Below are 26,232 nucleotides of genomic sequence, written 5' to 3'. Positions count from 1 at the left end.
TGTCTGCATCCTACATGAACTCAGGCATGTGCTGCCAGATACATTACACACTGTAGTCACACCACAGTGCAGCACCGTCCACACACCATCCACATGGAAGACAGATAATGTCATCCATTAACACAGATTTGAATGAGGAATGACGGATTATGCAAACAATTTGCCCTTACTGCAGGTAATATGACTCATCAGGACCAGGAGTGCAATGCAAGCTAATACTGTGCTGATAGATTACAGGAGTATGCTGTGGTTGTGAGTTGTGGCTACTGGTATGGTTGAGAGTCTTGGCTAATGCTATTCAAGGTACATGTGCAGGTACTGGAGATAATGTTGCCAAATGCATGGGGTCCTGTGATGTGTTTCCCTGTTAGTGTCTACCAGGTGCAATGTCACATCACTGGTGGGAGACCTTTTCACCAGCGCAATGCAACCTGATAATGTAAGCCATAATACAGAACCACACAGAACTGGTGGGCCAATGCCAGCAACATCTGGAGGAGAGGATCACCCTGTGGTATGACCCTGTCCACAGGGTAAATTAGGTGGGCCTGCACACACGTACATATGAGCAGGTGCAGCATCATGGCACAAACATCATACACCATGCCTGGCAAAGGGCTGCTGCCATGGCCAGGGACCCCACAACCACAGATGGAAGACCAGCCATGCACCTCACTGACACCAAATGAGGAGCTCCTCGCCAAGCTTGGGCCACCCATCACAGTACAACACCAGGGTACAAAGCCCCACTTGTTGGAGGTAGGTGGCACTCGCACACACAATGGACAAGGAGTGTGCAGGTAAGGTCCTAGTGGGGATTAGTAGACTACTGTATGAGACATACTTGTATATGTACAGTATCCACATGCATGTGCCAGGTCTGATTGCAGTTGTGGATGGGGATTTCTAATGTACAGAAGTGCAAATCTATGGTGAAGGACAGCAAATTGTGCAGTATTGGTGCTGTACTGTAAATGCGCAGACATGCTGGATCTATCCTTTTCCAAGGACACATGTGAGTCTGCTAACAATACCTCTCTCCCACAACTACATAGGTCACTCTGGTCTGCATATGAGACAGCAGCCTGAAGCTAGTGGTTATGGAATTGTTCAGTTGTGCTTTGGCAATACCCCAGGCATGTGGAGGGCATGCAAGTTACCATGCACACAGCTATGACTAATAGCCATATTGCTTTATGTGCAAGTTCACTTGTGGTGGGGTAAATTGTATTGCATCACAGTGGTCACCTCAGGGGTGCATCTAAAAAGACTGCAAAATTCCTATAGTATACGTCATAACCTGTCAGTGCAAGACATCTGGACAGACAACAGCAAAATATGTTGGACAAACAGACTAAGGTAGAGACATATGTGAAATATTACTGATATACAGAAGATATAAAATGAATACACTCACCTAAGATGACATTTTTCTGAAATATACTGATTGAGACCACAATATGGCAGTCCACACCTTTCCACCCATGACATGAACAATTCACTTGTAAAACAAAGCATCTGGACTCATGTATTGCACATACATGCCTGGACATGTGCAAGGGTAGCAGACGTATCAGTATGCTGTTTCGGTCAGGTATGCTACCTGATGCTGCCATGTGTGTCAGTACACTCACTGTGGCCTACTTGGCAACTGTATCACATACATGGATATTAAGGCAGACAGAGCACTAATAGGATCCAAACATCTGGATGTTCCAGGCACATCTGTACATATGACTGGTATGCCCTGTACAATGGTTTCACATGCTGCATGTGAGGCAGATGCCATTGCCACACTATATAAAGTAATAGCATCAGGAGGTAGTCACCTGCCATGTATGGTACACACATCAAAATGGTATCAGCCACACAAGATATGACACCCTCACCACACACACACACACACACACACACACACACACACACACACACACACACACAACCATCAGTAGTCAGATTCGAAGTACTACCTATCTATTTATGTCTCCAATAGTGATACGCAGTTTATCAGATGCACCACTGAGCTTAAACAATTTCACCTCATCCAAAGGTACCTGTAAGGTGCATGATATCAACAGGCCTCCTAAATAAGGACGAGAATGGTGTTACACAACTCAGAATGGTATAACCTTCACAGTACATGATTCTGAAACACACACACAAACACACACACACACACACACACACACACACACACACACACACACACACACACACACAGTTGCTAATATTGAGGTTAGCACTCCTGCCTATCTAGTTATTTGTATTATGGTACAATGCAGTTAGCAGACACACCACATAGCTTACACAATCTCACCTTGTCCAAAGGTACTTTTAAGATGAATGACAACAAAAGCAGTAGTAAAGTACGGTGGGGAACTGCAATGGGTGGAACACAAATCAAAATGGTATAAGACACACATTATCTGATTCACACACACACATGCACATCCACACGCACACCCACACGCACACCCACACACACACACACACACACACACACACACACACACACACACACACACACACACACACACACACACTTGCTAGTATTAGGATGAGAATTCCTGCCTATCTAGTTATGTCTATTATAGTGTTCCACAGTTGTCAGATGTGCCACGAAGCTTATACAGCTTCACCTACTCCAAAGGTACTTCTAAGGTGATGACATCAACAGGACTTCTAAACTGGAGTGAGGGGAAGTGTAAAGGGTGGTACACATGTCTAAAATGGTATAACCCACACAGTACATGATTCTCTCATACACCCCCCCCCCACACACACACACACACACACACACACACACACACACACACACACACACACACACACACACTTGCTAGTATTGGGATAGAACTCCTGCCCATATAGTTATGTTCACTATAGTGTTACGCAGTTGTTAGATGCACCACAGAGCTTATACAATTTCATCTAGCCCAAAGGTACTTCTAAGGTGAATGACATCAACAGGACTTCTAAATTGGAGTGAGGGGAAGTATAAAGGGTGGTATACAAGTCAAAAATGGTATAACCCACAAAGTACATGATTCATGCACACACACGCATGCACACACGCACACACACACATGGACACATGCAAATGCATGCACACACACACACACACACACACACACACACACACACACACACACACACACACACACACACACACAGTTGCAGGTATTGGGATGAGAACTCCTGCCTATCTAGTTATGTCTACTATAGTGTTACACAGTTACCGCATGCACTACAGAGCTTACTGGACTTGCAACTGGCCAAAAGTGCTGATACCTGCACAGCTGAGGTAAAGTATTACAGGTGGCAGGAAGTCTGCCTTCAGGTTCTACTGTATATCTTGCTAGTTCTTTCTGTCTTGCACTTCAAATAGCATTATAGCTTTGCACTTAAACATGTTATTGTATCAATAAGTGTATCACACCTGGCAGCCATCATCAGTACTTGTTCATCATGGAATTAGCCGCAGTACTTACTACTTGTGAGCATCCCTCCTGGCATGATTGAAGTGCGGTTTTCTGTGCTTTCACCCATTGATCTGGTGCGCTTGTCCATTTGAGGCACTGTTGCAACTGCCTTATGTACACAGACAGCCCTCTCCTCTAAACTCCAAACATTCACACCAGTGAGACTTACCCCTATATCACCAAATGTGGAAATATGCACTCTCCAGCAGAGACTGGACTAGCTGGTCAAGAGAATGAGATCAACACCTGCACCAAACCATGTGGACCAGATAGTTTGCCAGAACACCCACTATGACAGCCCTGACATACATTGAAAAGCCACGCACACAGCTTCACAGAGGCACTCAATGGACATTTACACAAACAGCACAAACCAGCAAGACAGACACCTACTCAGACACCACAACATCGCTCATGCCAAAAGACACATATGACACCTACATAGTGTGTCCCTCAACCTAAGCTCCTAAGGCTGACCACCTTGCACAATACAGTGATCATGGGTGACTCAGTACTGAGGCACACAGATGTCCCACTCACTTTGTTGATTATGGAGGAGGTAACAGCCAACTGTCTATCATGTGCCAGCATCCAGCACATGACACACCCAGTTAGGGCATGCCACAGCAGCTACACATATCACTCTGTCATCATCCATGTGAGTGTGAATGAACTGAGACACACCTCCCTGGGCTACATGACAAGAGATATGGTTTAACACTCGGATTATGTGGTCCATGCAGGTGTGAAAGTAGCCCTGAGCAGTATACTGCCATCACCCAGAATGATGCTGCAGTACTATTAACAGATAATTGGCTGCAACACTGGCTTACATGTTGTGTGTCACTCTCAGGGGATCCAGTATCTCTCTTCTTGGGATAACATGATTGACAGACCTCAATGCCTTGCCAGAGATGTCCTAACTCTGTCAGTCCTGGGTTTCTAGGTACAGTGTAAGTGTCTTGCCACCCCTATAGTGCATTATTAGGCAGTGTTCCATATCAAATTACCCCCCTAACAGCTAGACATGTATGCAATCTGAGGGTCATGCTGCTCAACAGTGGACATCTAACTGTCAATATGCAGTCACTCAAAGCACTCTTCAGAGTGGAGGACATTGACGGTTGTGCTGTAGCGGAAAGGTGATTCACAGCAGCAGACAGCAGCCCTGCACTAAGAGGCTAATACACATTCCACAGCTGCTAGCTCCAAAACATGGACTACACCTCCACAGGTGGTATTGTCTCCATATCCATAATGGATATGCACAGCTCCAGACTAGTATCCCAGCATAATGCATTGGAGGTATTTCCTGTAAAACTGACTTTGGAGAATAGTGCAATCCAGACCATAGCCTTCTATCAGCCCCCAGCTATATCCCTAGAGTGTCAATGCACATTCCTCAACACCCTGGCATCTAACAAGGTCCAACCCACGACTGACATAGTAGGAGACTTCAAGTACCCCTCCATCACCTGGGGAAAGTAGTCAAGCACCAGTACAGTGGCCCAACACTTTATGGAATTCATCAGTTTCAATGGCCTAGACCAGCTCATACTGACCTCCAGTAGATGATGCAACAACCTTGACCTGTATTGATTACTTACATATGGGACTGTTGCATGACCACAGTTGCCACTCCCTACTTGGTCAGATCCAAACATGAAGTAATCGACATCTCACCCACACCTCCACAAAGGTAACCACCTTGCAAAACCTGTCCAATGCTGACATTGCAGTCATAAAAACAGGGGTGGATGACTTCACTGTACCCATGCCAATGGCAAATAGCTGCATGACTGTCACATCATACACATATGCACTGCACAAACATGTACATGGATACATGGTCCTAGCCATAGCCAACAAAACACAAAGACTGTCCTCCAAACAGTGGAAGCCATTGTGAGGGTCCCCTGGCATTACTAAAGTGTACAACAGAAGGAGGACACTGCTGCTAAAATGGTGGTGTCCCAAGACAGGTGAAACTCCTTATTAGCCTCAAACACACTTGGGATCCCTCATGGAATCACCTACGGGCAGCTATGAAGGCAGATTTGCAGCAGACACTGACGACAATCACAAAAGCCTTTGATTTTTATATCAAGAACCTCCACAATAATAACCACAAGTGCTCTCAGTTACTGCACAATGCTGATTCCTATCCTGACACAACAGATATTGGCCACTGTACTGCCAACACAGTCAATGCCAGATTTTACCATCTTCCCCGCAAGGGGATAATCACAATGGCAGATGCATGCCAGGCACCCAGGATTACTGCAGGCCAGGATAGAGCTGCATTGTCCACAGGCAAGGATACAGCTTCCATGGGACGCCAACATATCTGTGGCTGGGTTCTATATGACATACAAGGAGACTTGGTACCACATCTGTGTGCCCTGGTTAGTCACAACCTCACCTCAGGCTTTGTCCTTCCAAAATGGCATACTGCTACAGTTATCCCTCTCCATACTGGGGTAACATCTACAGACACTGGGGATTACTGGGCCCTTAGTCTACCCAGTCTACAATGTACAGGTATGGGCACATCATCAGGGGTCTGATTGACCAAGATATGGGTGATCTAACTCTGGACTCCACACAGTTTGGCTTTGTGAATGGCAGATCATGCCTGCTCAACCTGGTTGGCATCTTTGAGTGAGTCACCATGGCTGTGTATGACAGTAAGGCACTGCATACAACCTACCTCAATTTGGCCAAGACGTCTGATACCATTCCTCAGTCAGGGATTATTGGTAAGCCCAATAAATTAGGCATCCAGCCCTATATCAGTGGGTGGTTTGCAAATTGGTTCACAGAACACACAGTGTGACAGTGGCAAACTGCAAGTCTGACTGGCAAGCAGTCATGAGTGGGGTCCCACAGGGATCAGTACTGGATAGTGTCCTGTCCAGCATATACTTCTCAGGAAAAAGAACAACCACAATTGTCAGGATACACAGCATTTATTGAAATCACTCTGATGTCTCGGCAATACCACCTTCAAGGATTTTCTCCTTGAAGGCAGTATTGCCGAGATGTCAGAGTGATTTCAATAAATGCTGTGGATCCTGACCACTTTGGTTGTTCTTTTTTTCTGATTTGTACATGTTGGTAGTTGGATCTACTTCTCAGGAGTTCAGCCCAACACAGAGGAACTCTGGCTGACCAAGTTCACAGAGGACTGCAAGCTGGGAGCTATCATGAGCTCCACAAGTGATGCAGACATCCTACAGAAAGGCCTCATTGAGACCAATAAGTGGTATGGAAACAATGGCCAGAAGCTTAACACCACAAAATGCATCATCATCCTTGTTGGTAAAACACTCAGTTCCCAGTAAGTTCCACATCAATGGGAGCCCAATGAACACTGTAGGCATTATATGAGATCTGGGAACACAGGTTGACAGCAACTTCTCCTTCAAGCACCACATTGCCACTGTGGTCAGGAAGTCCTTCTGTATGGCACATTGCATTACCAAGGGTTTTGCATCCAGGAAGACAGAGGTAATGATCTCTGTCTACTATTCCCTCATTAGACCACTCCCCAAGTATTATGGCCCATTTGCCATGTACCTCACTAGACACCTGCTACAGCTGGAGAAGCCACAGAATCACCACACTAAGGGGTTCCTAGGCATTAAACACACATCCTACACAGACAGACTCAGCAGACCCAAACTATTCTCTGTCATATCACCCAATTAGCAGCTATCTCTGCTTGACTTACAAAGCCATGTCTGACCCTGCTGGTTTAGAAATGCTACATATAAATCCATCCACCCCACACTCTGTAGAGCCCTCTATCTCAGTACCATAATCACCACAACATGCTAGTGGAACAGGTCCCTCACCAAGAGGCTGCACATGCCCTGGAATACACTTCCCCTACATGTTATGCGGAGCACCTATGTGCTAGGCTTGTTAAGGCTCCTGGGCCATTATCTACTATACACTTGTGAAACTATAAAGGGAATGACATCAGCAGGACTGATAAAGTAGTGCAGCGGGTGTTTAACATATCAAAAAACTTTGTCCTACAAACAGACACACATACACTTGCTAGATGTGAGAGTAGAACCCCTACCTAACTTGTGATTTGTACCATAGTGTTACTCAGTTACCACACGCACTACAGAGCTTACTGGGCTGAGAGATAGCCAAAGGTGCTGATATGGGGAATGACATTGGCAGGACTGATAAAGTAGGGCAGTGGGGGGAAACATATCAAAATACTTCTACTTACAAACATACATACTCACACACACATTTGCCGGATATAAGAATAGACCCCCTGCCAAACTAGTCATTTGTACTATAGTGTTAAGCATTTATCACATGCACTACTGAGCTTACAGGGCTGAAAGCTGGCCAATGTTGCTGATAAGGGACTAACATTATCTGGACTGATAAGGTGGGGCACTGTGAAGTGTCATGGGTGGGAATGGCATAAAACTGTTTCACTTATAAACAAACAAACAACTCCCTCAGTCTTGCACACACAACTGTCTCTCTCACACACACACACACACACACACACACACACACACACACACACACACACACACACACACACACACACACACACACACACACACACACACACACACACACACACACCTACATTTGTCAGGACTGAGATTAGAACTCCTACCTAACTAGATATTTATATTATCTTGTTATGGAGTTATCACATGCACCACAGAGCTTATGGGGGTGAAGTCTGACAGAAGGCACTTCTAAGATGACTGATATCTGCAGGACTGCTAAAGTAGGGAAAGGGGATGTGTACTGGGTTTGAATGGACCCAAAAGCTTTTAGTTGTGAACAGACACACACAGACACACACACACACACACACACACACACACACACACACACACACACACACACACACACACACACACACACACACTTTTACATTTTCTAGGACTGTGATAAGAACTTCTACCTAACTAGTTATTTGTACTATAGTGTTATGCAGTTATTACACACACCACAGAGCTTATGGGGTGGGCCAAATAAAAGTGACTTCTATGGTGACATACATCTTCAGGACTGCTAAGTTGGGGCAATGGAAAGTGCATGGGTTGGGAAAGTCCTGTTCATTCCTAGATCCTACTAACATTTCTCCAAGTGTATGAGCATGCCCAGTGTGTCCTTCTATAGTACATTTGGGATTCCATTCCAGGGATTGTTGTACTCCAGTCTGGTTTGTTTTGTACCATGGCCATACCTCTCAACTGGTTGGTGCAGGATATCTGGAGATAGTCTATCAAAATGTGGGGACAATGGGCCATACGATGATTCTGACAATTTTTCTCAGTAATGTATGGGTTGCAAGGGTTACAGGGCTGGTTTTAGCAGATATCTGTCATATATGCCATTTGACACTGTCATGTACTGTTTCAGTATCTGGTGACATACCTCCTCAGATCATCACAGTGATTTACCAGAGGAATATAGGATAGATAATGCACACACAAGGTTTATGGGCCAAATGCTATGCATTCTTGCACTATCTAGCCTGTTGAGGGGTGTGTCTACAAGCAGTTGACTGCTGGTGCTGTGGAAATGGTCCAGTACCTTGGTGATATATTACAATGGTGGAATCTCTGTGCATTTATGTTCTGGCATGGTCTGATTTCCAGTCCACAGTTGGGTAATATAAGTCAGATAGGATCAGGGTGACAGGCAGACTCCAGATAGATTTGTGGGATATAGGATATGAGGGGGATATGTGTCCTGGGCAGATATGTTTGCCTATAGCTACCAGTACTTTGCATTGGGCTCTCCTCAATGGTTGACTGCATTTGGAGGGTCTTGTGCGTGTCAGACTATTTGACCAGCCTGGAGGTGTGTGTTTGTCACACATATGTATGGCCCATCTCATTTTGCTTGGATGGCCATGTATTGGGGTCAAGATGTTGTATAGGATGAGTGATTAGGGAGGGGTATGTTACTCCCTATGGCTGTGGCCCAGGGTTCTGTGGGTGCAGACATGTCACCATCTTCCAGGGTTAGGCCTGCCTACAGTGAGTGCATTCCCATGTTTAAACTCCTAGCTCTGACTTTCGACTGTACGGAGTATCACAGAATGTCCACATCCATGACTTGTATATCTTGCTGGTTATCCAAACAAGTGTGGTTTTCCAGCAAAAGTGTTTTTCACATCACTCAGGGTTGAAGTCAGATATTACAGACAGTTGACATTGCAGTTTCTGACTTCATACCCATCAGACATTCCTTGCTACTACAAATCATTTCATCTACTTTATAACATTATTATAGCAGTATTTCACAGGTGTCCTTCTCTTTGGACCTTCATCACCCCATTATTCATGGCTTTGTCCCAATTTCTGGCTCCCTGAGGCTGGCAGGTTTGCTCCTAGCAGTTGTCATCATGGCCTTTCTTTGCATTTTGTGGACTGTATTATGTTGGTGTTGTGGATCCCATGACACTAAAGGGCACTGTGTGTGAGGCATAGGCATTTTCCAGTAGCCTGTAGGCCAGTTGTAACAGATGCAGGCCATCTGCAGCAGGGCAGTGCAATCTGATGATCAAATGTTCCCAGGCTACCAGCAGGAGACACCCCTGGGATGGCACCAGTAAGTTGACTGTGGGTGTTACTGAAAATTGCTTTCTGTTACTATTGCACCATCACTCTAGGTGACAGCTGGATGCTGCTTAAGTCTAGGAACTTGTTACTGCATTTCTATGGGACTATGGGGGGGGGGTGACATGACTGTACATGATACACATCTGCACAGACTGTGCTGATATTTGCTTAACATTTTGGTCCCATGTAGCATAGTGGTGTTCCCTATCTTTCAGACTACAGGCATAACAGTATCAACCACAGGTCAGATTGTTCTGGCATAGACATTTGTAGTTTCAGATTTCTTACCTTTCATAGCCATACTGCCACTGCCAGACCTGCTGTGATATCACTGTGTAAAAGTCTGTGGGTGGGGATTTCATGGATGTTGCCATGTGGGGGCCTTTGCCAGGCATTTCTGTATGGTTTTCTACAGCTGATCTGCTGTGTGGGGTTGGTGGTGGGTATGGGAGACTCCCACTTTGACATCCATGCATGTGACATATGAACCTCCCCCCAGTTATTTGGCTCACCACATATACTGCAGTGGTATTAGTCAACTAGGGTGGTACTGCATGGTGTGGGTAGGGCAATACTGGGGATATACTAGGTGCTGTCCCACACAGCTGTCAGTTGTCTGCTGCTATCTCAGTTAGCCAAGCCATTCCCTTACATGCTTGATCAATACCATAGATATGCTATCAGAAAATTCCACCCCATTATTTTAATTTGTTACAAAGGCTGGCTTACCTTGTGCCTGCACCTGTTGTGACGGTGGTGCTTGAGGGCTAACTATGTCAAATGTACACAATACACTGCCTATACACAGTCAGGTGTAGGTGGTGTGATGTTTGGCATCCATTTTACTGTGTGTGAGTGTGTGTGAGTGAGTGTGTGTGAGTGAGTGTGTGCGAGTGAGTGTGTGTGAGTGTGAGTGTGTGAGTGTGAGTGAGTGTGAGTGAGTGAGAGTGAGTGAGTGAGTGAGTGAGTGAGTGAGTGAGTGAGTGAGTGAGTGAGTGAGATTAGTTCCTGGGGCCCTACAGTGTCGGTGTATGTGCGAGGCGTTGCCTCTTTGCCAAGGCCAGGGCATACTGGCTACACCTCCATCTGCCTATAGGGGTAGGCTCAGGATGTTCCTCCTCTGAGTCCCTCTGTGCCTGTGGAGTCCTTGGTAATGGTGGGGGGCTGCATGGCCATTCCCCATTTTGTTCCTACTGCAGCTGTTTCCGCAGGATCATATTGTGTAGTATGGCACATACTATGCCCATGTGTGTACATGTGTCTGGAGAGTACTGCAAGGCTCCACCAGATATGTCAAGGCAGTGGAACCATGACTTCAGCATCCCAAACACATGCTCTATAATGATCCTGGTTTGTGCCTGTGCCTCATTATGGCATTCTTGTGTGGGTGTGTGTGGAGTGGAACCCCTAGTGGTTTATGTAGACTCTACCCCAGTCACTAGGTGGTGCTTTGATGTGGATGTGCATGCAGTCTATGGCACCCAGTACCTCCGGGTAGTCTACTACACAGTGGAACAGATGTATATTGCCAGTCAGCTCCTCACGGGTGCTGGGGAACTTAATGTGCTCCTCGGCATGTGATCATATGGTATCCAGGAATTGGTGGAGTATCCTGGATGTAGATGCCTGTGAGATCCCAATGATATCCCCAGTTGGTCTTTGGAAAGTATCTGTAGCTAGTATTCTTAGAGCTGCACATACCTTGATTTCCACTGGGATGTTTGTTCTGGATGTGAGGCGAGGCCGGCACAGCTCCACAATTTGCTGCAGTATGTCCCTTTCCACCCTGTAGCGCTCTACTATCTCTAGATCATGTAGCCCCTTGTAGGTTACCCTGGGCCTTAACACTCTTCTCCTCCTCCTCATAAGTCTGGGGTGGTTGTTAGCATTGTCCTCTTCACCACCCTCAGCCTCTTGCAAATACTGATGTATGAGAGTGACAGCAGCCCCTAACATTTTGTTAGTTTTGTCAGATAAACTTTTCCCATCTGGGTACACCGGTGGTGTAGAGTTTGTGGGAAAAACAGACTGAAAGGTGTTTGCATAGTTTATAGTGGTGTGCTGCAGATGCTGCCTGTGTGAATGGCTGAGTATGATACATTTTACCTGCCAGCTCTATTACTTATATTTGAGTGCCTTTATTCTGCTATTTCCCTTTTTTCTTGCTCTACTTGCCATTTCCTGTATTTTTTTATTTTTGCGGTTTAAATCCCAGTGCATGCCACGCACACCCATTTAGGCAAGGTAAACAAGGCTATACAGCCTTGGACACACACCCTTGCTTACATATATACAGTGCTACCATCTCCTGTGTTTTTTTAACATGCTCTTCATTTCATGGTGTAAGACATTACAGCCTCAGACACACACCCTTGCTTATCAGTGCTTAGCTAAGCGCAAACCCAGGCAATAGTGCTCCAATGTGCTTACAGCAGCATGATACACCCCCTTTTTGATGTCATTTACTTCTCATGTTCATATGGCCATATTAGAACACCTACACGGTTAGGTGCAGTCTGACACGTGGTAGAAATGTGTGATTCAGAAATATTCCCCTCATTTGCATACCCCACTGCCTTACTCTGTAGTTACTACACTCACACTGAGCCTCTACCCTTAGCAACCAGTGTTCCCTGGTATTGTTTTCATTCTGCATGCCATTGACTATAATGGCAAAATGTAGATTTCCTTAGAAATTGCTTTTTAACATTTTTTTTCACCAGCAAATGAGGTAATTAGTATTAGGCAGTGGTGTCCATGCAGGAATAGTGTAGGAGCGCTCGTGCACGTCTTGGGATACCTTTGATGAATCACTCGGCAGATATATTGTGTGAAGCAGCTCCTGCACTATTCCTACACTCCGTGTAGGGCTCCCTGAATCCTGGGGTATGTGTCAAAATGAATTTCCCTCTTATATAATGATATGTTAAACTGTACTAGTTAAGGTGAATACATCTGTCCTTGTATGACATTTCTTTTAGTTGTAAAGTTTTCTTTGTAAACCTCCTATGTACTTATTCTAGGCATCATAATGTTATGTTATTTATGGTTTACTATCAAAACATCGAAAATAAAAAAAAAAGTGTACGAAACTTCGACTTTTAACATCGGAAATGAACATTTCCGTATGCACCTAATGTCGAAAACAACTGTTAATTGTCGAAAATGTCGCGAGCGACATTTTCGACAATTAACAACACTCCCACCCTTCCCTTAACTCCCTACCTAACTAGCCTAAACTCACATCTATGCAGGGGGGCAAGCCCCCCTGCACACCCCTGTGGGGGGCTGCGTCCCTACACCCCCCTAACTTAATATTCCAACTCCGAGATCGCACTACAGTGAGGAAAGGGATGCATTTCCCTAACCGCACTGTACCGCGATCCCCTTACATGAGCGAATGTTATAATTGCGAATGCACAGTCCATTCGCAATGATAATGTTCGCTCACATAACCTGCCGGACTATGAAGTATTCGAACATATGTTGTTCATAGGCATTACTTCATAGGCATTTTGATAGTAAACCGTTTTTTATAAATACAAAAAGTATTATTATATTCTAAAACTGGACACACACATATATATTGTATACTGCTGCAAAGCACATAGTGTTCCTTGTAGATAGATTTTTTTATCATCATTCCCAGTAAATTTATGGCTCAACATCTGAAGGTGTCAACATGTTTTTTTCCTGAGAAAAAGTTATCAGACATTAATATATAAGTCCATAACAGCTACAGCTTATTTTAGCATTGTATATGAACAAGAAATTGGACCCATAATTGTTGACTTGCCGAAATACACAAAACATTTGTCTATACTAAATGCTAGGCCTGCAAACTTTGCCCAGATACTTATTTCCTTTAAATTGTTATTAATGATTGATATATAAATTTTACTTTTAAGAAGCCCACTTTGCAAACATGAGTATATTTAGATGGCTAACAATTCTCAAATTGTGAAATTGATAGAAACACGATATTAAACAGTATAGGTGCCAGAAATGACTTTTGCAAAACATCCTTCTTAATGGGAAGATATCATGATATTACTGAATGTATTATTATTGACTGACATCTAACCAAGGAAGTCAGGCTAATAGGTCTATCATTCCTAGCTTTATTTGTTTCCTTTCTTGTGTACTGGAGTTACATGAGAGACTTTCCAGGATTCAGGAAACACACCAGCAGGTTGAGGTGAGTTATGATCTTACAGAATGCTTTAGCTTATGAAGCAAAATAACTGGAATAATATCGGGTCCTGTGAATGTCATTTTCTTTTTATTTATTTGAATGCTTAACAATAGAATAGAATGTAATAAATGGAGAACATCATCAGGTAAGATGTTGCACTCTGGGAGCAAAAGCTTTATTTCAAGGTCAATATAACCCTTATAATAAAATGTTTGTTATATTCATCCACTATCAATTGAATATCATATATTAAGTCATTGTTGACCTTTCAAGCATAGGGTGTAGATTGTTGTTTAGTATTTCTATTTAGAATATCTTTAATATTAGAAGTGTCCTGCTGAGTGGCAGCGGTGGTGCAGCAGTTAGCATTGTTGCCGCACAGCAAGAAGTTCTCCAGTTTGATTCTCAGCTGGGGTGCCTTCTGTGTGGAGTCGGCATATCCTACTTGCAGTCATGTGGGTTGCCTCCAGGTGATTCAGTTTTCTCCCATATTCCAAAGACATGAGATAGGTGAATTGGACTTTCTCTTAATTGGCCCTAGGTGTGAATGTGTGCATGTGTGTGTCTTCTGTGAAGGTTAGGCACTGGGCTGGCAACTTGATACCATAAAACCTACACTACTAATTGTTCTGTGGACTGTTGATCTGCTGTGGTGACCCCTAATGGGAGCAGCCAAAAGACGAAGAAGATTAGAGGTGTCTTCTGTTAACTTCTTTTTGTAGCTTGATTTCTCCTCCTGAGTTTTTATCTTCAGTTCTTAACCTACTTTATTTTTTGTTTGGACTAGTGAGATGCTCTATAAGTATTAAAAATATTCTACTTTTCTTATAAAGCTTGATAAATTCTGAATTCCCAGCCAATAACTCTGGCTATTAGTTGCTACTTCTCATAGTGGGCGATTGCTCCTCGTTGTCACAGTCATTATACACCTGCACATTAAATGGAATTCCTGACTGTTTCTCCTGGAAAATGTCTTTTTCCAATTTATTTTATATATTTTTAGTGTTTGTCTGGCAAAATGTCTAACTCCATGTTATATTATTTAAATGACCTTTGTATAACATTGTATAAATTTGCTTCTCTTGTTTTTTTTATTTTTGTAACAATGTTTCGGAGCTTTTCTCCCCGGGCCTCTGCTGTAAATGGACCTGGTCCAGTTGGAATTTCCCAGTTAACAAATGTAAAATAAATAAATAAAATAAATAAAGTCCCACCAAAAGTGTACACTAGATTTAATGGGTCTATATTATCTTGCTGAAAGACGTTTCAGTGAACACATCTTCATCAGCAAATAAACAGCGAATGCTGAAATCAGTGAAAGGCCACATCAGCGACTTTTTTCCCAGGGAAAAAAACGCTTGTCTATCATCGGGGATTTGCCGTTTTCCCCACTGTAGTGTGATTTCAGAGTTGGTATGTTTAGTTAGGGGGCTGTGTGGGGTGCACTGCCCCACTACTAGGGGGTGTGGGAGGCACAGCCCCCCTCCCACTTTGTAGGGTTTGAAGGTTTGTGTGGTGTTTAGTAGGCCAAGCACTTTTTTTCCATGGGACTCAATTTAACTTATTTATGTTTATTTATCTGTAGCTGTACATTCTGTACTGCATTTCAAAACATTTTCATTCCACACTTTCCGACCCCAAAATGAAGTCGGAAAGACTAAGGATGGTGGAGTCTCTATCTTCATTAAGGACAGGCACACCTCCAGACTGGTTTACCAATATGATGCACTGGAATCACTCCAGGTGCAACTGACAGTTGGCAAAACACCCATCCAAGTTATAGCCAACCATAGACCCCCCCTCCATGTCTCAGGATACCCACACCTCCTACCTGGACCTACTTGATTCCATCAAGGTACCCCCTAACACCCTGATCTTTGGTGACTTCACCTGCCTCACCATAGACTAGAAGATAACATACTGACTTGGTTCTCACCAACATGGGTGACTGCTGCACTACTCCCATAGTATGTTCTTCCCTGGTGATATCAGATCATCGGTCTGTCTCATTTGAAGTTTCTATCCCACCAAACCCCTCACCAGCCAAAACCAGAATACAAAGGCTTTTCAAAAGCTGACTACAACCTCCTAAGGGGGATATCATCAGCTCCACACCACTGCCCCCCCTCAGATAATGCAGACAACTATGCTGAACAGTATGCCAGTGCAGTATACAAGCACCTGTACAACTGCATGGACTCAGCCATACCCAACAGAACTAAAATCTGCTCCTCAAGGAAACACAAATCTGTCTGTGGACATCCTCTAGCAACAGGCTTTACAACAAAAGGAAGAAACTGTTGTCCAAGGGTAAAAAGGAACAAATTCCAAATCGGAAAATTCCCTCCTCTGCCTCAACAAACAAATTATATCACTAGTGAAAACCTCCAAAGCCAATTATGAGTTGAAACTAGTCTCCAAAACAAAGGGAAACCACAAGTCCTTCTTCAGTTATGTTAGGAACCTCCATGGCAAAGCCCAAGTTTGTTCTGAACTAGTACTTAATGGTACCACTTACACTGATCCTGCTGATTTAGCCAGCATGCCTGCCCTACTCAGGCATCATTGAAAAGCTAACACAACTTGGTGTTAATCACTATCTAGTCAGAGGGGTGGCCATCTGGATCACAGATAGAACCCACGAGGTCATAACAGGTGCTGCCACCTCCGACAGCAGACTTGTCACTAGTGGCATTCCCAAGGGATCTGTCCTGGGACCCCTACTCTTTCACATATACTTCTCAGAGGTCCAGGCAAAGACAAAGGACCTATGGCTGAGCAAGTTAGCGGATGACTATAAGTTAGTTGCTGTCACTGACTCCTCAATTGATGTTAACATACTGCAGGAGGGTCTCACAGCTACAAATGACTGGTGCCAAAGTCATGGCCTTAAGTTAAATGCAAAAAAATGTATTATCATACCATTCAGCAAAAACACAGCCCCTACTGATTACCATATCAACCATATCAACGGCAACACCCTAAGCACACAACCTGTAGTGAGAGATCTGGGTACTCAGGTTGACAACAATTCAACCATCATGTGGTGGCGGTGGTCAGAAAAGCCTTTTACTTGGTTCATCTCATAAGTAAAGGGATTGAATCCAGAAAGAAAGAGGTTATTACCTCTCTATACTCCTCCCTTATTAGACCTATAATTGAGTATAATGCGCTGCTTGGTACGTATGTCTCCAAACACCTGCATCAACTGGAAAGTCCACATAAATACCTCATAAAGAGAATCCATGGGCTACAACACCTATCCTATGTGGACGGGCTTAAATCACTATCACTCTACTCAGTATCATACAGATTGTTCAGAGGTGATCTGTGTCTCGCCTACAAGGCAATGTTAGACCCTGCCCTACTGGAGATGCTCCATATATGTAAGTCTAACTTCTTGTGCATTACCCACTCAAGAGGCCTAAATCTAATATGTAACATCAACAAAACCTGCTGGAGAGACAGGTTTGTCTCCCAGAGGTTGCCCAATTTCTGGAATAGGCTTCCCATATATGTCAAACAGAATACTTCACTGACCCTCTTCAAACACAATTTTGATGAGTGGATGGGAAACCATAAATTTGCTCCAGGGGTTCCACCCTTTTCCCTCAATGATAGGGGTGGCAGGTGATATCTGAGGTTTCTTTTTTCTTTTTTTTGGTGGGGGATAAACTCTTGGCTAGGTTTGTAAGGGCCCCAGTGCCATTAGCCCAGTAATCTCTTATGATCCTATGCTGCATAGCCAGGGTGGGTTTCATTGGGAGATAAGAAAGAAACAAATAAATGTAGGCAGAAAACAATTTAATATATCACAGCAAAGCTTTCGAGTGAAACCCTTCTTCAATACTAACAATCATTAAAACAAAAGCAGCTTGCTTTAAATAGGAGCAAAAAACAGTCACATGATAGCAGCCAAAATCACATGACCGACAAACACAATATAATATAACATATATACAAAATGCAAAAATATTTAAAATATTTAAAATAGCTTAACACGCTGAATTTTACTTAAAACAGGCTTTAGGCTAACAGTAGAATTTAATCCAGGTGAGGAATCCGCTGCTAGTCTTAAAATTTATTCATATTCCTTAATATCTAAAACATTATTAATATCACCACCCCTACTATGAGGTTTAACTAAATCTAGGCATCTAAATTTAAAGCAATGCATATTCCCATGTGTTTTAATATGCTTGAAAAGAGCATTATTCTCAACCTCCCTTCTAACCTCTGACTTATGCTCAATTATTCTGTCTTTAAGTTTACGTGTGGTCTTGCCCACATAGAATGCTGAACAAGTAGCCAAATACACCACATTTACACTGTTACAGAATGCTACTGATTTAAAGTAAAACTCTTTTAAAGTAACAGGATGAATAAATGCATAATTAGGGGTAGCAGCAATGTCTATACAACAAGAACAGCTCATACATTTAAAAGTACCTATACGATCAGAGAAAGCATTCAGCTTTAAGCCAAAATTAAAATCTTTATAACATAATAAGCTTTTAATACTTCTCATATTCCTAAAATTCACCTAACCTCTGGACAGGCCATCAACACCTGCCAGTATTTGGCTATGATATATTTAACCGAACCTGTTCTACTACTAAAGTTCATAACATATCTAGTTCTAACTATATTTCCAATGTTAGATCCTGATGTAATGATCACATGATCATTCATACACGCGTCTGTCCTAAGGTAAGGTTTATATGTAGTATCCCTATTAAGTATTACCATTCTCTTCAATTCTTCCTATATATCCAAGTCATAGCCATTCTTAACAAACTCATTGAACATTTCATCTAACTGTATATGAAATACAGAGTCGATTGTATTTAACCTACTGACTCGTGAAAATTGAGCTTTAACAATTCCTTTAAAAACATGGGGTGCATGCATACTATTATAATGTAAGTATCTACTAGTATGCACATCCTTCTTGTGAATAGTAGTTTGTAAAGTACCCTCTTCTTTATATACCTTAACATCAAGGAAGATTGCTTCATGTTCAGATATAATCTCCTTAAAAACCAAGAAGCTCGTACTACTGTTTAAATATACTATAAAATCTTGCAGATCAGAGCGTGATCCCTTCCAAACCATAAAGCAATCGTCCACAAACCTCTGGTACAAGCAAATATTACTGTTCAAAAATTTTACACCATCATGTATAAACTCTAATTCCCATTGATACAAGACTAAGTTAGCATATGTATTAGCAACCGGTGTTCCCATCGCAACACCGGTTAGCTGTAGAAACAAAAGTTGATCAAACATAAATACATTGTTGCTCAGAACTAAGTCTAATAATGCACATATATTTTGAACATCACCTGTAGGTATATCTATTTTCTTACTCAGAAACTGTCTGATAGCCTCAATGCCATACTCATTTGGTATGACAGTAAAAAGAGAATTTATATCTAAGGTTACAAATAAATAGCCTGAATCGAGTTTGTTACGTAGACTGTTATACCAAATTGAAAGTTTGCTTAAAAAATCACCTGTGTCCTTTAAGATATTAGGACACTCCAATAATAAGGGGTACAATCACTTTTGTAGATAAACAGATATCGGTTCAGTTATCCACCCACCCCCAGAGACAATGGGCCTCATGGGTGGGTTATCTAAACATTTATGAATTTTTGGTAACCCATATAATAAGGGAATAGTGGGACAGGGTACTGTAAAAAAGTGAAACAAATCTAAATCTATCTCACCATTAGTTTGTAGCTCATATATATACATATTGACATTACTAATGCATTTCTTAACATCATTATATGATATTCTTCTGAAAGCATTCTCATCTTGAAGAAAATTGAGCATAGATGTCTTATAAGCATTACAATCCATAACAACAATAGCACCTCCCTTGTCAGCTTGTTTCATTACAATAGTATTGTCAAATTGCAGTTTCTTTAAGGCACAGTGTTCATCATAGTTCAAATTATACTGTCTCTTCTTCTTAATTGTAGTCCCATATAACTTTCTCAAATCAGCTTCACATAAATTATGGAAAGCAGTTGTCACAGGCAAATTAACTGGTATAAAGGTACTACGTCTTTTGCAAGTATTATATGATATCATAGCATTATTTGAACCAAAAAGAACCTTTAAATTTATATTCCGAATAAACTGTTTTAAATCTGTCAAAGCTGAGGTTAAGCCATCCTCTGCTGTAGGAATAAAGCTAAGGCCTTTGTTTAAAACAGAGACACATGGTCCATCTAAGGGAATATCAGAAAGATTCAAAATACCTTGTGTTATCTGCGACTCACTTTCCCATGCTTGACAGGGCTGTCGTTTTTCCATTTCATAGGACCGCCCGACTGTCTGGTTAAGGACTTGTCCCTTACTGCTATACTGCTCTGTACTTTCTCGGCTTGTTCCAATTGGAAGCGTTTCAGTGAAAAATTCAAAGGTAACTGTTGATTCTTCCTCATGATATCCTTAGTGTTCCCTGAAGATTCTCGCGAAACATCACCTTGAGTTACAGGCCCCATGCTACCTGTATTTGAAATTTCTTCATTCACTAGTAACACTGATGCAGAGGGCATGGTTGTAGAATCAGACTGCACAGCCAAAGCAGCAGGATTTAAAGGGGAAATGCCAACATTCAGATTTAAAGTGGAAACTCCAGCATTAGAGTCAGTGAAAGCATCCAATGTATCCAAAGATGATACAGTAGTTGTAGCAAGTGATGCAGTAGTAACAGGAAAAGTTTTTTTAGGGAATGTCTCAGTACTATCACGTAATTCAGTTATATTTTTGTTATTTTTTGGCCAAGAGAAGATATGTCCTCTTTGAAAATTGGCAATATCTCTTAATAACTTTTGTTTCTTGACCATCTCCAGGCGGTCATCCAAGGCATGCAGCCTATCAACCATTTGCTGATATTTAGGCAACATATTAGAGAAGCAGGACATGCTAAGTAATTCATTTTCCATCTGAAAGATTTCATTTTTCAGATCTAATTCACTTTTTGCAAAGAAGTCATTCATTAGCACCATATAATCCAAGCTAAGCTTTAAATTAAGCTGTTGCCAACGTTTCAATAATTCTGGGTACGTATTCCCATAAGAGGGCATCTTGAGTATATGCAACCCTCTGGGAACAATACCCATATTCAAATAAGCACAAAAGCTAAAACGTTGCCATTGTAATCTCTTATATGTACCAACCTTTCTTTCAATCAATTCCAGTTTTCTGGTAAATGTCACAGTCTCTTCAACATCTAAAGTCTCATTATTATCAACATCTTCCACAGGAGTATTAGAGACAAGATTTAACAATGGATTCACTTCCTTAGTTAAAATGGTTTTCAAAAGATAATCCCCTTCCATGGCTGCAGCAAAAGCTCTCAAAGGCCACCAACGTATAAACTCTTGGCTAGGTTTGTAAGGGCCCCAGTGCCATTAGCCCAGTAATCTCCTATGATCCTATGCTGCATAGCCAGGGTGGGTTTCATTGGGAGATAATTCAGTACCCCAGTCATTGGCATCATGTGATCTGTGAATATCCTGATAATTGATTTTACTATAGTCAAATCTCAATTATTTAGATTGGGAAGAGAACAGCTTCAGTAACTTAAACTCAATAGCACTATGGTCCGATGTTCCCATCGGATAACTAACAGCATTAAACATAAAGTTGTGTATGTTTGTTGAAATAATGTCAAGTTAGCCATTTCCTCTAGTATGAGGACAGGCTCATTGGGTAATAAAAAGGTAACAGTATTTATTCCAGTTCTTACACATGGTTTACATCAAACTGCAATACATATTGTTACCTTGTTACATTTTTATTTCCCAGAGTTGTACTGGATAAGTGTCAACTATCTCAGCTTCTCTTTTATGTGTCAAATCTTATTGTACCTTTCAGAATAAAAGTGTTACTCCCTGTGAATTTGATAAGTGTGGTTTATCATGGAGTAGCAACATACAATGGAGGTAGATGTAATAATTTAACAATTATCCGAACATTGTTGTAATGATAAACTAAACTAGACTAAATTCTCAGACTTCTGTAGCTCTGAAGAATGAATTATACTGTCCATTCTAACTCTGAACTCAGAGTTGTTCCTTTCCTCACTAATGGCAGAATTAAGACAAACTGCATTGTAGTTTCTGGAATTTTACTGACTTCTGAATATCTGATCTGGACATTTGACCAGAATTCTGAACTCAATTTTTTGAGTATCTGAACTGACTTCTGTCTTGAAAGTCTCTCTCATAATAACAAGGGTGGCTCATGCTACTGGGCTGCAGGACTTCAGCCCCCCAGCTGTAAAAAGAAAAGAACAGAAAAGAAAAAAACAGAAGGAAAACAAACACGAATCCCAGAACATCACGCATGCACACTCACTGTAAGTCCCGGAAAATCACGCATGTGCGCTCGTGGCATTTTCCCAGTGTGGACTGCTGGTGAACCAAAGTATGCGCACAGAATCCAGACTGTCTCATCAGCAGTCCAGATTAGGAAGATAGCAATCAACAGCAGAGATCCCAGAAGTCTATGCAGTTACAACTGCATAGACTGGAAGGGGATCGGAGTGTGTGTGTATGTGTGTAAAATACCCCCATTATGTGTGTGTGTAAAATGCCCCAGTTGTGTGTGTGTGTGTGTGTGTGTGTGTGTGTGTGTGTGTGTGTGTGTGTGTGTGTGTGTGTGTGTGTAAAATGTCCCAGTTAAATATAAATGGTGGCTAAGAACTCAGGAAATATACTAGGTGGCTAGACTCAAACCCTGTACCTTGGGACCATGTAGCAAGAGCTGGAATTCCCTATCCACCACCACTTGTGAAATTTTTGCCTCATATTTCTGTTCTTGTGAAATTTGTGTTTTTTCTGGATTTTGAATAATGACAGGCATTTGAATTTCAGACTTAATATTCTTCAGAAAGTACATGGTAACACAAAACCTTTTATTCTAGCAATTTTCAGTTTATAAACATCAATATTTGAAATTTGTCCCTATTTTTGGGGCTGTATTCCCCCATTATTGGCTTTGCCCAGGTTTTTTGTACTAAGAGGTTGAGAGCTATGGTGAGAACTGAATTCAGTAAATGATAGCCATTTAAGTTTCAGTCTACCTGTCTTTCAAGAAACAACTGATTTGGCATAATGGTATGTTGCTCTGACTGTGATGCACATGGTCCAGGGTCCAAGACTTGACAGTGAAATGCATGGTGGTAACACAGCATTTTATTCTAGCAACTTTACAAGATTATACAAGCAATGTTTAAAATAAAATGTGTCCCCAGTTTTTCAGCTTTTGTCTCCCTCACCAATAAATTTTGGCTTTTTCCTGATTTCTTGTGCTTCAAAGTTGAGAGATACAGTTGAGTGTCAAGTGGATTTTACAAGTCGCTGAGAGCTTGAAGAGAAGTTTAATGCTACTTAGGATGGGTCTGCTTGTGTTGTTAATAGCACAATAGGTAGTGTACTTGCTTTTGATGCAGAAGGCTGGGGGTTCTACTCCCACAGTATATAGATGCATCACTGATACTGTAGTGTATTGCACTTTTAAAGGGGGTGGGTGCTGCAGTCCTGAGAATGTTCTCTTTGGTGGAAATACCAAGTAACAATGAACCTGTTATCAGTTTGCCATCCATTCCCTATTGCAATATTACTAACTTATCATTTTTTTGTAACATAGGCAATTTATTCAGTGGCAACAGGCACTTTGTAGATGAAACAATGGAATGTAAAGTTGTTAGCTAGCAGCAACCTCTTCATTACTTACAGATCTCTTTAATGAGGAATTATTTAGATGACTTACTTCTGCAGAGATTGTGCATATTTACTGACACTGGTGGATTGTAGAAGTTTAAGTAGACTTTTATGATGGAAATGTTCTGAACTAGGAAATTTTCTCATTATTATTGCATGCATTTTATGGCATTGTTTACTGGAAAAATGTACAAGACAATAAATTTAAAATGCTCTCTAACAGCTATACTGTATTATACAAGGAATATAATTTAATACAATCAGGAAGGTGTATCAAAGAACACATGTATGTTTCCTGTGCAAGGAGCCTATTATTTGAAAATGGCCCAAAGTTAATCTTTATCTGCCACTGGCCAGATGTATTTTCTTTGAATGTGGGTTTCGATGCTGTTTCAATGAATGTGAGTTTCAAGGACAGAGAAGTTTTAATGCTAAGTCTATTTTCATTGTGAGACTGCATTGCTTTGTTTAGCAGATGTCTATTAGTGTTTGTGCTGTAAAATGCAAAATAAAACTTTTAAATGAAATGCAAATCATTGTAGAAGTAAAGCGGTATGCACATTACAGTGTTTATGGTAAATGAGGCGAAATAGCCAAGTAATGGGACATTGGAATAGCTGTGAGGGAGAAGCCCCATTTGACCATGATTTTGTGAGGGGGGGAAGGTTGGCAAACTCAGACAGCCCCGGCTGAACTATACCTCTTAACTGTCTAGAATTATGCAGAATTTATAGATTTTTTGCTACTTATTTCTGGTTTCTTCCTCATAAAATTTGTGGTTTTCTGACAAATCATTTAGGAATGAAGTCACTAAATAATGACAGACATTGAGTTTTAGACTTCATACTCTTCAGAAAAATGCATGCTAATGCAAGACCTGCTGTTCTGTCAACTAAGTTTATACAAGAGCAATTTTTAGTACTGTTTGTATTTTCCTCCAATATATTTGGCTTTGTCCAGCTCTCCTATGTTAAGAAGATGAGAGGTACCCGCAAATAAATCACTTTATTGAATTAGGTATATCCAAACCCCTCAACTGTCCCTAAGTTTGGCTCAAAATGTTGCTCTCCCCCTACTAATCCCTCTGCAAAATGGCAAATTTGGAAGAAAACATGGAGGGTTTACAATTAATAAATAACTGTAATGATCAGAGTTATAGATTTCTTTTCATTTCAGAAATTCATGTAGATTCTCTTATTTTGTTAGTTGCTCAAGTTAGCAGTACTAATATTAAAAAGTGTCCCTTTTTTGACAGGTCCCCAGCTGTATTCTGTGGCTAGTTTATATTTTTGCATCACATTTTTGGTCCATTTTTCATACAATTGTGGTTTTCTGGCAAATTAGTGGCAAATTCATAGGTTAGTATTAGGCTAACTGCCCTTGCGAGCCATTTCAAGCCTAGCCAATTATCCCCTGTGAAATTCAAACCCTGTACTTTGTGTTTGTAAGGCAAACACCTTAACCATTAGGCCAGCCTCCCAACCCTTAGATTAGTACTAGGCTAGCTGCCCTTGTGAGCCATTTTAAGTCTAGCTAATTATCTCTTGTGAGACTCAAACCCTGCATCTTGCGTTTGTATGGCAAACACTTTAACCATTAGGCCACTCTCCTCATTAAAGACTGAAGTGAGAAAATAATGACAGACATTTGAATTTCAGATTTCATATCCTTCAGAAAATTCATACTTGTGCAAGACCTACTATTCTATTATCGTTCTAAGTTTTAAGAGCATTATTTAAAATTGTCCTTATTTTGGGGCCTTTGTCTCACTTCTGTTTATGGCTTTGTCCAGATTTCTTGCTCTGAGGCTGAGAGATATGACAAATGTGTCAGGGCTATCACCATCAGTCAGAGACATTTCAAATTGTGACATACTTGTTGCACCCCACTCCCCCACATAGTGACTCTGTTTGCGTCCAAGCAAGGCAAGGAGCAGTTATGCAGTGTAAGTGTGCAGAGTATCCCCCATCCAAGGTAGACACAAGTACTACATTGGCTTTTCATCTGTCCTTGATTTTGCAGAGTGTTCTGGTTTTCTGTCATATTTGTATACTGTTGATTTATGCTTCTTATTCATAAAATGCATGTTGTTGCAGTGGCTGCTATGTTTAAGTAGCAATGCTTTAATGACCATCAGATAAGCTTGTCTGAGACTGTAAGATGCAAGTAAGCTTTAATAAGCTGTT

The sequence above is a fragment of the Protopterus annectens genome, chromosome 15.part0, assembly GCF_019279795.1.
Source record: "Protopterus annectens isolate FY-2018-M chromosome 15.part0, PAN1.0, whole genome shotgun sequence".
NCBI classification, from domain to species: Eukaryota; Metazoa; Chordata; order Ceratodontiformes; family Protopteridae; genus Protopterus; species Protopterus annectens.
Note: the sequence above shows the minus strand (reverse complement) of the source record.